At 41.5% G+C, this 12481-nt stretch overlaps 1 pseudogene; it reads left to right on the top strand.

Moving 5' to 3' along the window:
- The first annotated feature begins 1265 nt into the window (after nucleotides 1-1265).
- LOC105507662 lies at nucleotides 1266-2106 on the top strand (annotated as a pseudogene).
- Nucleotides 2107-12481: the final 10375 nt, after the last annotated feature.

Raw genomic sequence — 12481 nt, forward strand, 5'->3', positions numbered from 1 at the left:
AAAATTTTTTACTATTTGAAAAGCACTACTTGAGAAAGGTTTCCATTTACTAAGACCTAAATATGGCCTGTTTTTGTGATGGAGTCTCACTTTGTTGCCCAGGCTACAGTGCAGTGGTGCAATCTCAGCTCACTGCAACCTCCACCTCCCAGGATCAAGTGATTCTCCTGCCTCAGCCTCCCGAGTATCTGGGATTACAGGCGTGCACCAACATGTTCAGCTAATTTTGTACTTTTAGTAAAGGTGGGATTTCACCATGTTGGCCAGGTTGGTCTCGAACTCCTGACTTCAGGTGATCTCCTCACTTCGGCCTCCCAAAGTGTTGGGATTACAGGCATGAGCCATCGTGCTGGCCTCTCCCTTCCATTTTCATCCATTTTCCTTCCCTACTCTGTGTAGATAACTATTTTTATTAGTTTTATATTTACTAGTCTTGTATTGCTTTTATCTTTCCAATGCTTCATTTTGCACTAAAGTAGCTTCTCATAAAATATTGTGGCTATCATTCTAGTGCAACACATACAGATATACCTCATGTTTATGGGTTCATAGTACTCCACTATATACTACAGTTTATTTAACCACTCAACTGTTCCCCTATTGATGGATATTTGGGGAGTTTCTAGACTTTTGTCACTTAGAATACCACAATAAATACTAACCTTGTGTATATAATATTTCAAATTTGTACAGAAGTACTTTTAGTGTAGAGTCCCCAAAAATATCATTGCTGGGTTAAAGGACAAACTAATCCATTTGTAATTTTGCTAGATCATACTAAATTTCCCTCTTTAAGAACTGTATCACTCTATACTTCTACCAGTAGCATATCACTGTGTCTCTTTTCCCTATAGCTTTAGCAATAAAATGTACTCTCAAACTTTTGAATTTTTGCCAACACAATAAGAAATGCTGTTTCAATGTAATGTAATTTGCCTTTCTTTTTTGAGTGAGTTGTGCATGTTTTACTATTTTAAGGGCCATTTGCATAAATTATTTCTATCTGTTCATGTCTTGGGCTCATTTTTCTACTGGATCTGTGTCGTTTTATTTCTCAGAGCTCTTGCATATTAGAGAGATTACATTTTATTCTGTGGTAAAAATTGCAATTGTTTTGTCCAGTGACTCATTTGTCTTTGGCTTTGTTTATGGTATTTGGGCCATACATTTTTTTTAAAAAAAATATGTAATAGAATTGGGTGGCTGGGGAATTCATGTGTAGATCAGAGTGGAAGCTGGTGTGAGAAGGTCCAGCAGAAGAAAACATGGCAGCCAAAGTGTTTGAGTCCATCAGCAAGTGTGGCCTGGCCTTAGCTGTTGCAGGAGGCATAGTGAACTCTGCCTTACATAATATGGATGCTGGGGACACAGCTGTCATCTTTGACTGATTCTGTGGAGTACAGGACATTGTGGTAGGGGAAGGGACTCACTTTCTCATCCCATGGGTACAGAAACCAATTATCTTTGACTGCCTTTCTCCACCACGTCATGTACCAGACATCACTGGTAGCAAAGATTTACAGAATGTCAACATCACACTGCATATCCTCTTCCGGCCCATCGCTAGCCAGCTTCCTGCATCTTCACCAGCATGGGAGAGGACTATGATGAGAGTGTGCTGCCGTCCATCACGACAGAGATCCTCAAGTCAGTGGTGGCTAGCTTTGATGCTGGAGAAGTAATCACCCAGAGAGAGTTGGTCTCCAGGCAGGTGAGTAACTACCTTATGGAGCGAGCAGTGTCCTTGACACATCTGACCTTCGGGAAGGAATTCACAGAAGGGTTGGAAGCCAAACAGGTGGCTCAGCAGGAAGCAGAGAGGACCAGATTTGTGGTGGAAAAGGCCGAGCAGCAGAAAAAGGCAGCCATCATCTCTGCTGAGGGCGATTCCAAGGCAGCCGAGCTGATTACCAACTCACTGGCCACCGCAGGAGACGGCCTAAGCTACGCAAGGTGGAAGCTGCGGAGCGTAACAGCTCTCACGCCAGATCTGGGAACATGCATGATCTACCTGCCGGTGGAGCAGACTACAGCTCTCACGCTCTGGGAACATGCATGATCTACCTGCCGGTGGAGCAGACTGTGCTCCTCCAGCTGCCCCAGTGAGGGCCCGCTCACCCTACCTGCACCTCCGCGGGCCAACTGGGCCACAGCCCCGATGATTCTTAACACCGCCTTCCCCGCCACCCTCCACCCCAGAAATCACTGCGAAATTTTGTAAAACAACTTTAAAAAATACATACATGTATATGTAATAGAATTGACTAGTCTTTTATTGATTCTGGGTTTTGAGACATAGAAATGCTTTGCCCGCTATTCCCAGGGGTGCATAGGTAGATTACACAGAAATCTACACATGCCTTCTTCTAGAACTTGTAGAGTTTCCATGTAGTCATGTTTAGCTAACGAAGTCATGTGAAGTTTTTCTTGGATGTGCAGTATAAGCAATGCATCCAATGTTACCTTTTTCCACATGGTACCCAGTTGTCTCAACAACATATATTTTTAAAGTCCATTTTTCACATTGTTTTATAATGTCGAACATACATTAAATCTTTATATGTACTTGGATTGATGCCTAGACTTTCTACTATGTTCCATTAGTGTGTCTGTCTATATGCACCAGCTTTATACTGGTTTGATTATGAAGGTTTTATAATATCTCAAATGTCTGATAAGACTGGCCCCTCCTCATTGCTCTTCCTTTCAGGACTTTCTTGGATATTCTTGTTTATTTCTTCCATATGAACTTAAGAATCAATTTGTATAACTAAAAAACAAAGTGAAACAAAAAAATCCCTGACTTTTTTTGTTGGAATCATGTCATATTTACAAATTCACTTAGAATGTCTTTCATTTTTTCAAATCTATCTTATGTCTTTGAAGCTATTATATTAACAGTTTTCCTCATAGGCTTTACGTATTTCTTTTTACCTTTATACCTCGGAGTTCTGTAATGATGGTTGCTATTACCAATTGGCTCTTGATTCCATATTATTTTCTAACTGATTCATCCTCGTATCTTATGTATGAAGCCTGTTGTCTTCTGTATATTGCTTTTATATTGTGCTACCATATAAATTCAACTTTTCGTTTGTGTAGTTTATTCATTGATTTGCTTTTGTTATCTAGATATAGCTATATCATCAACAGTTTTCACACATCCAATAGGTTTCTTTTGTAAAAATGCATTGGCAAATACCTCCAACATTATGTTAATGTTATAGTGATGGTGGGTATCCTTGTCTTGTTTCAGACATTACCAGGAATGCCTCCAGTGTTTTCCTATGAAAATAGTAAGATGATGATAAACAAGACGGTTTATGATGTTAAGAAAATTATCTTCCACCCCTCTTTTGTAATTTACTTTTATAGGAAATAGAACTTTAATTTTTCAAATGCTTTTTCAACCCTAGGAAGAAAATCACACGATTTTCCTTCTTAGATATAATAATATTAGTTATATTAATGAATTTCCTAACATTGGACAATCTTTACATTCCCAAAACAGTTTCTACTTTGTCATGACATACTGTGCTGTCTGATTCAATCTGTTAATTTTTTAGCATTTCTGCCTATGATATTCATAAATGATATTGGCTTGTAATTATCTCTTCTGTATAATCTGTATCAAGTTTTGGTTTCAATGTTTTATTTATGTCATTAAAATTTTTTGAGTTGGGATAAGAGGTCTTCAAAGAACATAATTTGGATACTTTTAGAAAAAGATATATATATGCTGGGCATGGTGGTTCATGCCTGTAATCTCAGCACTTTGGGAGGCTGAGGTGGGCAGATCACCTGAGGTCAGGTGTTCAAGACCAGCCTCGCCAACATGGCAAAACCCTGTCTCTACTAAAACTACAAAAATTAGCTGGGCAAGATGGCATGCACCTGTAATCCCAGCTACTAGGGAGGCTGAGGCAGGAGAATTGCTTGAACCCAGGAGGCAGACATTGCAGTGAACTGAGATGGCGCCACTGCACTCCAGCCTGGGTAACAGAGCAAGACTCCATCTCAAAACAAAACAAAACAAAAAAAAGGAAAGAAAGAGAGAGAGATATAGGTTGTTTGTTTGTTCGTTTGCTGGCTTTTTGAGACAGAGTCTCTCTTCTCTCTCTCTCTGTCACCCAGGCTGAAGTGCAGTGGCACCATCTCAGCTCACTACAACCTCCGCCTCCTGGGTACAAGTGATTCTCCTTCCTCAGCCTCCTGAGTAGCTGGGATTACAGCCACCCATCACCACCTCTGGCTAATGTTTGTATTTTTAATAGAGGTGGAGTTTCACCATATTGGCCAGGCTGGTCTTGAACTCCTGACCTCAAATGATCCACCCAACTCAGCCTCACAATGTGGTGGGATTACAGGTGTGAGCCACCGTGCCCAGCCTAGGAGTCTTTCTTGACCACAGTAGCCCTCATCTCCAGCTTGTAACCAATCACCAAGTTCTATCAATTCTAACATTAAAATATTTCAAATTCACCCCCTTCTCTCCCTTTCTATGGCCACCACTCAAATCTAAGCCTGCTTGACTTTTTGTCCAGATCACTTAGGCTGCTGTTTTCTCTATTTTAATCCTTGCCATGGATCCACTATAATTCATTCTTCTTCAAAAAGTCAACGTGGTCCTTTAAAAACACACATGGGGTCATGTCACTTGAATAAAACCTGTTGATAGACTTCTTGTTCTTTTGGGATACAGTTCAGAATCCTTAACATGTCCCCCAAGACCACACCTGATCTGGAGCCTCCCTACCTTTCTGGCTTCTTGTCTCTTTCTCATTCTCGCCTCTTCCTTGTCTTCCAGCTTCCTAAACTCTTTCCTCCTCAGGGTCTTTGAATACCCTGACCCTGCTCCATTGGCCAGCCCCCTCCCACTCCCCACACTTCCTCCATACCTTTGACCTGGTTGTTTCTACCCATCTTCCAGGTCTAGGCTTAGGGAAGCTTTCCTTGACCTCCCAGCCTGAATTAGGTCCTCTATTGAATCGTCCTATTACCCTCCCTACTATTTATCTTTGTTTATTTGGGTACTATAATAAAAGTACTGTAAACTGGGTGCCTTGTGAACAACAGAAATTAATTTCTCACAGCTCTGGAGGCTGGGAAGTCCAAGAAATCCCGATGTTGGTGTCTGACGAGGCCCCATTTGCTCTTTCTTACTGTGTCCTCATATGGTGGAAGGGGCAAAGGTCCCTCTTTTAGAAAGGCACTAGTCTCATCACGAGGGCTGTGCCCCTATGACCTAATAACCTCCTGAAGATCCCACCTATTAATACTATCACTTTGGGGGATTAGGATCTCAACATATGAATTTTGAGATGCCATAAATATTCAGTTCATTGCACTTTTCCTTTATAGAAGTCATCCTATATAGTCATGTGACTATTTAGGCATTCAGGTGACTAATATTTGTTTCTCACATCAAACTGTAATTTTTCTGGTGATTAGGACAATATTTCTGTTTATCTCAGCTGGCTGAATCTTTAGTGTCTATCACAACAAACAGCACAGTGACAAAATTTAATAAGTATTTGTTGGATTAATGGGTGAATGAATCAGTCAACCAATTAATGATATAATCAAAGACTCAATGGATGAACCAAAAACGAATCATTCAACTTTGGGCAAGAAGCAAGAAGGAGCAAATGCTCTACTTGCCCTCCAGGGGGAGACACACTCCCATTAGAAATAGCATAGGCCCAGGTGAGCAGAAAATTCTGCCATCGACTGTAATTTGCTTCTCAAATGGATTCAGAGAACCAGATCTTTTTTCTTTTCCTTTCTTTTCTCTTTGTCTTGCTTGTAGGACTCTCCAGATTAGTCTGGACCACCCAATTGTACCAAGCAAGTAGTCATTATTTCCTCTGTAATTTCCCTCCCCTGGACGACGTTAACTGTCCTGCCAGAGTTTGTCCACTTCAGTCTGGATTTGCTAGGTAATTTAGCTATAAACGCCTACATTCTTGGAAAAATAGTATCATGTATATATAATCTCAGTATTATTAAAATTGTTATATGTATTTTTACTGTACTTTTTTTTCAAAATCCTTCAGGCAATTTTTCTCTATGAAGACTAAAAATGTTTTATAATTGCTCTGATAGTGGAAAATATTGGTAGAACTATGTGACCAAAAATAATAATAAAATATTGATTAAAAGCTAATTTTCTAAAAATAGAAAATTCATAAAATTTCCCAAGCGCTGGGGAAAGTTAAAAGGAAAAAAAAAAGAGAGAGAGTAGGGTTTGGCTATTGAGCGCATGTCTGCCTCTGTGCAGTTTCTGAAAGAAATCCTTGTTTAATCCTGATGGCATGTCTTGGGAGCGTATCCCTGCTGCACATTAATACTGTTCTTTTCTTTGCTGAATTACTTTCTCTAGTACAAGGTTTAAGCATATGAAAGGTTTCATGAGACTTACATTATGTTTCCTCTGAACTTTCTTTTTCTTTGCTCTAGTTCCAAAGCTTCCTTTTCAATTTTTCTATGTCAGGGACTAGGACATAGAGGCACTCCACTATTCCCATTTTTGGGAGATCTATTCACTTTAGTTCAATTCCATTGTATTTATTAAATAACTATTGTGTGTTTAGAACTGTGCTATGACAAAAGAGATGAGTATAAGAAATCTAAATCTCTGCTCTTTCAAAGGTGCCACAATGTAACTGGAAGGATGAGATATTTGGTAACCTCCTTGAACAAATATAAAATCCTATAAAGATGACGTGTCAACATTTATGTAGTTTACAAAACCACTTTTCACAAATGTGGACTAGGTTTTATGAAATTAACTTTTGGAGTAGGTGTAAATATTCTCATCCCATTGTACAACTGAGACTCAGGTAAGGTACTACTTACTTTAGTCAGTAATTTTACTTTTACTTATAAAAGTACTTACTTTTACAAGTAAAGTAACTAGAGCTACTATCAGAACTGGAATCTTGGTCTTTATGAAGTTTGCATAATATTGCATTATTTCTAAATATGAGGAATATGCTATAAGGGATAGTCCTAAAAATCGAACAAATTCAAAGTAAAGTAAAATATTCCATTATTGAGAGAAAGCTATTGTTTCCCAACTAGTCAACTAGTCTGACACTTGGATCTTATTTTTTTACCCTATTTTGTAAACATTGACTGATTCCCTCTCTTTCCTTCACTCTTAGGGTATCTTGAACTCCCTTTCGGTTTGTTTCTTTTTCTTTGGTGACGGAGAATTTATTTGAAAGGGATCCCTTCTTCTTACTTAACTTGCTTTTATCTAGGAAGGGTGTCAGGGAAACGCTGCCATCATTAGCCAGGCAGCCCCTGATGGAGAAGGATGAGGCCTTTAAGACAGGGGAGTATTTGATAATTTCTGGCCAGAGATTTTAAAAGCTGTTGTGAAAGGCTTCATGTTACCACTCAGAAGCTTGTAATGCAGAATTACTCTCCCCCAGCACACTGTCACTCTGAAAGATCCACTCAAAATCAGGAAAGGGTATGGAGGCAGCCAAGTGAATAAAGGAGTTTGAACTCCAATTGGGAGTTGCTCAAAAGCCTGTGGCCATTTAGTACTGGCAAGACTCAAAGGGCAAGACACCCAGGTCTGCAACCTGGGATACCCTGTACCCACAGAGCCTGGGTACTAATACCGTTGAACAGTGATAGCAGCAATCATTACAGGCAAAACATCATTATCAAATTTCCAGATCAAGTTTATGCCAAGGTCTGAAAATAGGAACATTAGTCATACTGTTGATCAACATTATCTAATGAGAACTTCTTGAGAGCAGAACTGGAATCAGGAGGGAAGAGAAGAAAAAAATAATGACCTAAAAGTCTTATGGGAGACACAGCACACTAAAACACAAAATTCATGGAATCACTTGTAATCAAAACATGAAGAACAGAAATAATCAACTAAAATATGCAGAGATGGAATCTGAATACTGAATGCAAGATTCATGGGATGTGATCAAAATACAAGTTTATTTTTTGTCTTTTTCCACTTTAAAAATGTCTTTGTCTGGCTAGGCATGGTGGCTCATGCCTGTAACCTTAGCACTTTGGGAGGCCAAGGCAGGTGGATCACTTGAGGTCAGGAGTTCGAGACCAACCTGGCCAACATGGTGAAACCCTGTCTCTACTAAAAATACAAAAAATTAGCTGGGCGTGGTGGTGGTCACCGGTAATCCCAGCTTCTCAGGAGGCAGAGGCTCGAGAATTGCTTGAACCTAAGAGGCAGAGGTTGCAGTGAGCCATGATGGCACCACTGCACTCCAACCTAGGTGACAGAGCCAGACTCCATCTCAAACAAACAAACAAAAACATTTTTTATTGGAGGATAATAATCTTCTCCTGCTCCTGAATAGAAAATTGGGAAGATTCCCTGACTTTTTGGTTAACTCTTTGATAACTGGCAATCCTTTAAGTAACAGTCACTTTAAACCAAATAGTCTCAGCCGGGCATGGTGGCTCAGGCCTGTAATCCCAGCACTTTGGGAGGCCAAGGTGGGCCTTGAGGATCATGAGGTCAAGAGATTGAGGTCATCCTGGCCAACATGGTGAAATCTCTTCTCTACTAAAAATACAAAAATTAGGCAGGCATGGTGGTGCCCGCCTGTAATCCCAGCTACTTGGGAGGCTTAGGCAGGGGAATCACTTGAACCTGGGAAGTGGAGGTTACAGTGAGCCGAGATCATGCCACTGCACTCTAGCCTGGTGACAGAGTCAGACTTCATCTCAAAAAACAAAAACAGCTAAGGAGATAGGGCAGGTTTTTCTTTCTTGGTAGGGTAGGTCTGTACTACCTGGGTCTTGCACACGGTTGAAGCTGACTCTTTTTCTCAAAGCGTGCTTTTAAAGGTTCTTTGCAGATTCCCATCACCAGAGATATCTTACTTGAGTTCCTTTGGCCAAAACCAGTGCAAGTGCGTTGACTGTGACAAACTGTGGATTGTAGCACCCCTGTGTTCATTTCTGGCTTCTGGCCACTGGGTCCCCCCATACCTCTAGACAGCCCATTTGGATGGACCAAAGGCAACCCCAAGTTGGCTGTCTTCATGTGGCCCACATCTGGTCCAGGTAAACATTTATACATTTGTCATCCCTGCTGAATCTGGGTGTCCAGACAGATCCCAATGCAGCCACCTGTACTTTGTGGCTACAGCCCTCTTTAATTTATAAGTAAGCATTGGTGCAGTTTTTGTTTTACAATTATGGGGAACAATCTTCAAGCTCTCTGGTCCCACAGAAGCCCCTCTTCAGGCAACATCAGTACTTCCTTTCCCTCTGGGTAGGAGGAGAGTTGGGACTCAGCACATACAAATTTCTCCCCAAGAAGTCTCTTCACAAACCCTTCCTTCACTCTCTTGAGCTCACCATAAGGTAGAACCATTTGTCAACAGTAACTTTGGACATAACAATGTTGTTGAAATAATCATCTTTAATTGCAACTGAGGATGTTCATATCTGTCTCCCAACCCTTGATAATAAGAGACTGTCTCTCTCCATTTCTGTCTTCCCTGGAGAGTTGAGCACAAAGCCTGGAACAAAGTAGGTGCTCAGTAAATGTTTGATGAAAGGATGGTTGAATGTATCTGAAACTAACTTTCATTGTGTACTGATTTCTCAGAGGCACTTCAAAGTAACCAGTATGGGCCAACTTTGGCACCTCTTGCCTGGCTGATACAAGCTTCAGGGCCCAGCCAAGTAGACTGTGAGAGTGTTGCCAAGGCAATTCTGCATGCAAGAGGAAGTGTGGCATGACTGGGGGCTCGCTGGTAGCTGCCTGGGAAGCCGGCCCCTCAGGCAGTGATGCCACCAACCACCCTTGAGGTGGTCAGGGCCTAAGCAGAAGGACTGCAGAGACTGCACATGCCCCTTGAAGCCCAGGCCTATTTCTTGGAAGTCTTTAGCATTCCCATTTGCTATTGGAGGAGGTTTACTGGCTGGAGTGAAGTATTCAAAATAGAAAAGAGAGAAGCTAGAGAAGAAACAGCAGTGAAGCATCAACAAGCCTTTACTGGGGGACCATTTTCCCTCACAACATATTTGGAGAGCCTAAAACTGACAAATACTGCCTGGGTCAGTGGCTGTTGATTTATTCTGGTTTCAGTCATTACTGATATCTTTGCAGAAGAACCAGAAAAAATGATTCAAGTTGTGGATGAGATAGTATTCCACCTCTGCCAAATTTAACTTTTCATCACCATTGACCCAGAGAGGGACACAAAAAAGGCCATTGCAAATTATGTGAAAGAATTTTCTCCCAAACTGGTTGGCTTGATTGGCACAAAAGAAGAGATCAATCATGTGGCCAGAGCATACAGAGTAATTACAGCTCTAGCCCCAAGGATGAAGATGAAGACTATGTTAGTGAATCATACAATAATAATGTCTTTGATTGGGCTAGATGGTGAGTTTCCAGATTATTTTGGCTAGACCAGGAAGAATGCAGAAATTGTTAGCCAGTTCAATTGCTACACACATGAGGGCACACAGGAAAAAAGAGCTAGCCAAAGCAGTGATGCTGGGTGCAACATTCTCTTGTTAAAGAGGAAGGAAGCGTCCAGGCGCGGTGGCTCATGCCTGTAATCCCAACACTTTCGGAGGCCGAGGTAGGTGGATCACCTGAGGTCAGGAGATCGAGACCAGCCTGGCCATCATGGTGAAACCCCATCTCTACAAACATACAAAAATTGAGGCCGGGCGCGGTGGCTCACCCCTGTAATCCCAGCACTTTGGGAGGCCGAGGCGGGAGGATCACGAGGTCAGGAGATCGAGACCATCCTGGCTAACACAGTGAAACCCCATCTCTACTAAAAAATACAAAAAAATAAGAGCCGGGCGACGTGGCAGGCGCCTGTAGTCCCAGCTACTCGGGAGGCTGAGGCAGCAGAATCGCTTGAACCTGGGAGGTGGAGGTTGCAGTGAGCCAAGATCACGCCAGAATTATATATATATATATATATATATATATATGCAACCTACAGAATGACCTTTGTACCGTTGTACCATGAGAACGCTTCTATTGTGGATTGCCGTGTTACTCTTGGGTTCAGTCAAAACAGACTCTTGGAACTGTAAGATAACAACTCAAAGTCTCCCAAGTAGCTGTGGTGACACCAGAGGACCAAGTCAAAATGAAGTCAGTAAAGAGTGGAGGAAGCTCATGGAAGGACACAGCATAGGGAGGCACAGCCAGTACATCTCCCGTTATGAATGGGCCCTCCCAGAACCTTTGTTGGCTCTCCAGTGTTTTGGACCCTTGCTCATACAGGCTGTGGAACTGAATTTCACAGAAAAGAATAATTTTCATAGTGCTTTGGCTTATCTCTTCTTGAGTTATTTGCTCTTCTGAGTTCTTAGTGGCTGATGATAGTCAGATTAGGCTCTCTGCCATTCAGAGTTGATCTTTATACCTGAAAGCGTAAGTTTTGTCTTCTTTGTTAACGAATATCACTGTCAGCTTTGCTCCACTGCACTATCAGCAGATGCTGATTTGACTAATAAATATGAGATCTATTGTTAGGGGGGAAAAAAGTTAGTTTGATTTCTCTAGGGGTCTTTCATGTGATTTTTAGCTAAGTGATGTGCTAGGTTTTCAATGACATGCCAAATGGAAATAAGAGGATACTGATCATGAGTGTGACATAGAGTACTTTTCTGCATATACTGAGTTGCACGCCACGTAAAATAAAAGTGTATTCAGTGTTTCAATAAATAAGTAAAATAACCTGTATTGAGAGCCTATTTTATCACTCCCTGGGACACTCCACTCATTCTTACATTTGTAAGATGCTGATGGTTTCCCAGAATTTATATAGTTCAGCATTTCCCAACCAAGAAATTTGAGAGATGTGGTCCAGCATGGTGACTCACGCCTGTAATCCCAGCACTTTGGGAGGCCGAGGAGGGTGGATCACCTGAGGTCCGGAGTTTGAGACCAGCCTGGCCAACATGGTGAAACCTCATCTCTACTAAAAATACAAAAAAAAAAAAAATTAGCCGGGTGTGGTGGAAGGTACCTATAGTCTCAGTTACTTCAGCAGGAGAATCACTTGAACTCAGAAGGCTGAGGTTGCAGCCAACCAAGATCGCGCCATTGCACTCCAGCCTGGGTGACAAGAGTGAAACTACGTCCAAAAATTAAAACAAACAAACAAACAAAACACTGCCAACATTTGCAACTTGCAAGAATTCACTTTTTTAAAAAATCTGTATTTCAGCTTCTTTTGAAAAAATGGACAATCTCAGGAGATCGAGACCATCCTGGCTAACATGGCGAAACCCCGTCTCTACTAAAAATACAAAAAAAAAACTAGCCGGGCGACGTGGCAGGCGCCTGTAGTCCCAGCTACTCGGGAGGCTGAGGCAGGAGAATGGCGTGAACCCGGGAGTCGGAGCTTGCAGTGAGCTGAGATCCGGCCACTGCACTCCAGCCTGGGCGTGCTGGTGTTTAAAAAACACCATTAAAAAAAAAAAAAAAAAAAAAAAA

Source organism: Colobus angolensis, unplaced genomic scaffold (assembly GCF_000951035.1).
Source record: "Colobus angolensis palliatus isolate OR3802 unplaced genomic scaffold, Cang.pa_1.0 Scaffold151, whole genome shotgun sequence".
In the NCBI taxonomy this organism is placed as follows: domain Eukaryota; kingdom Metazoa; phylum Chordata; class Mammalia; order Primates; family Cercopithecidae; genus Colobus; species Colobus angolensis.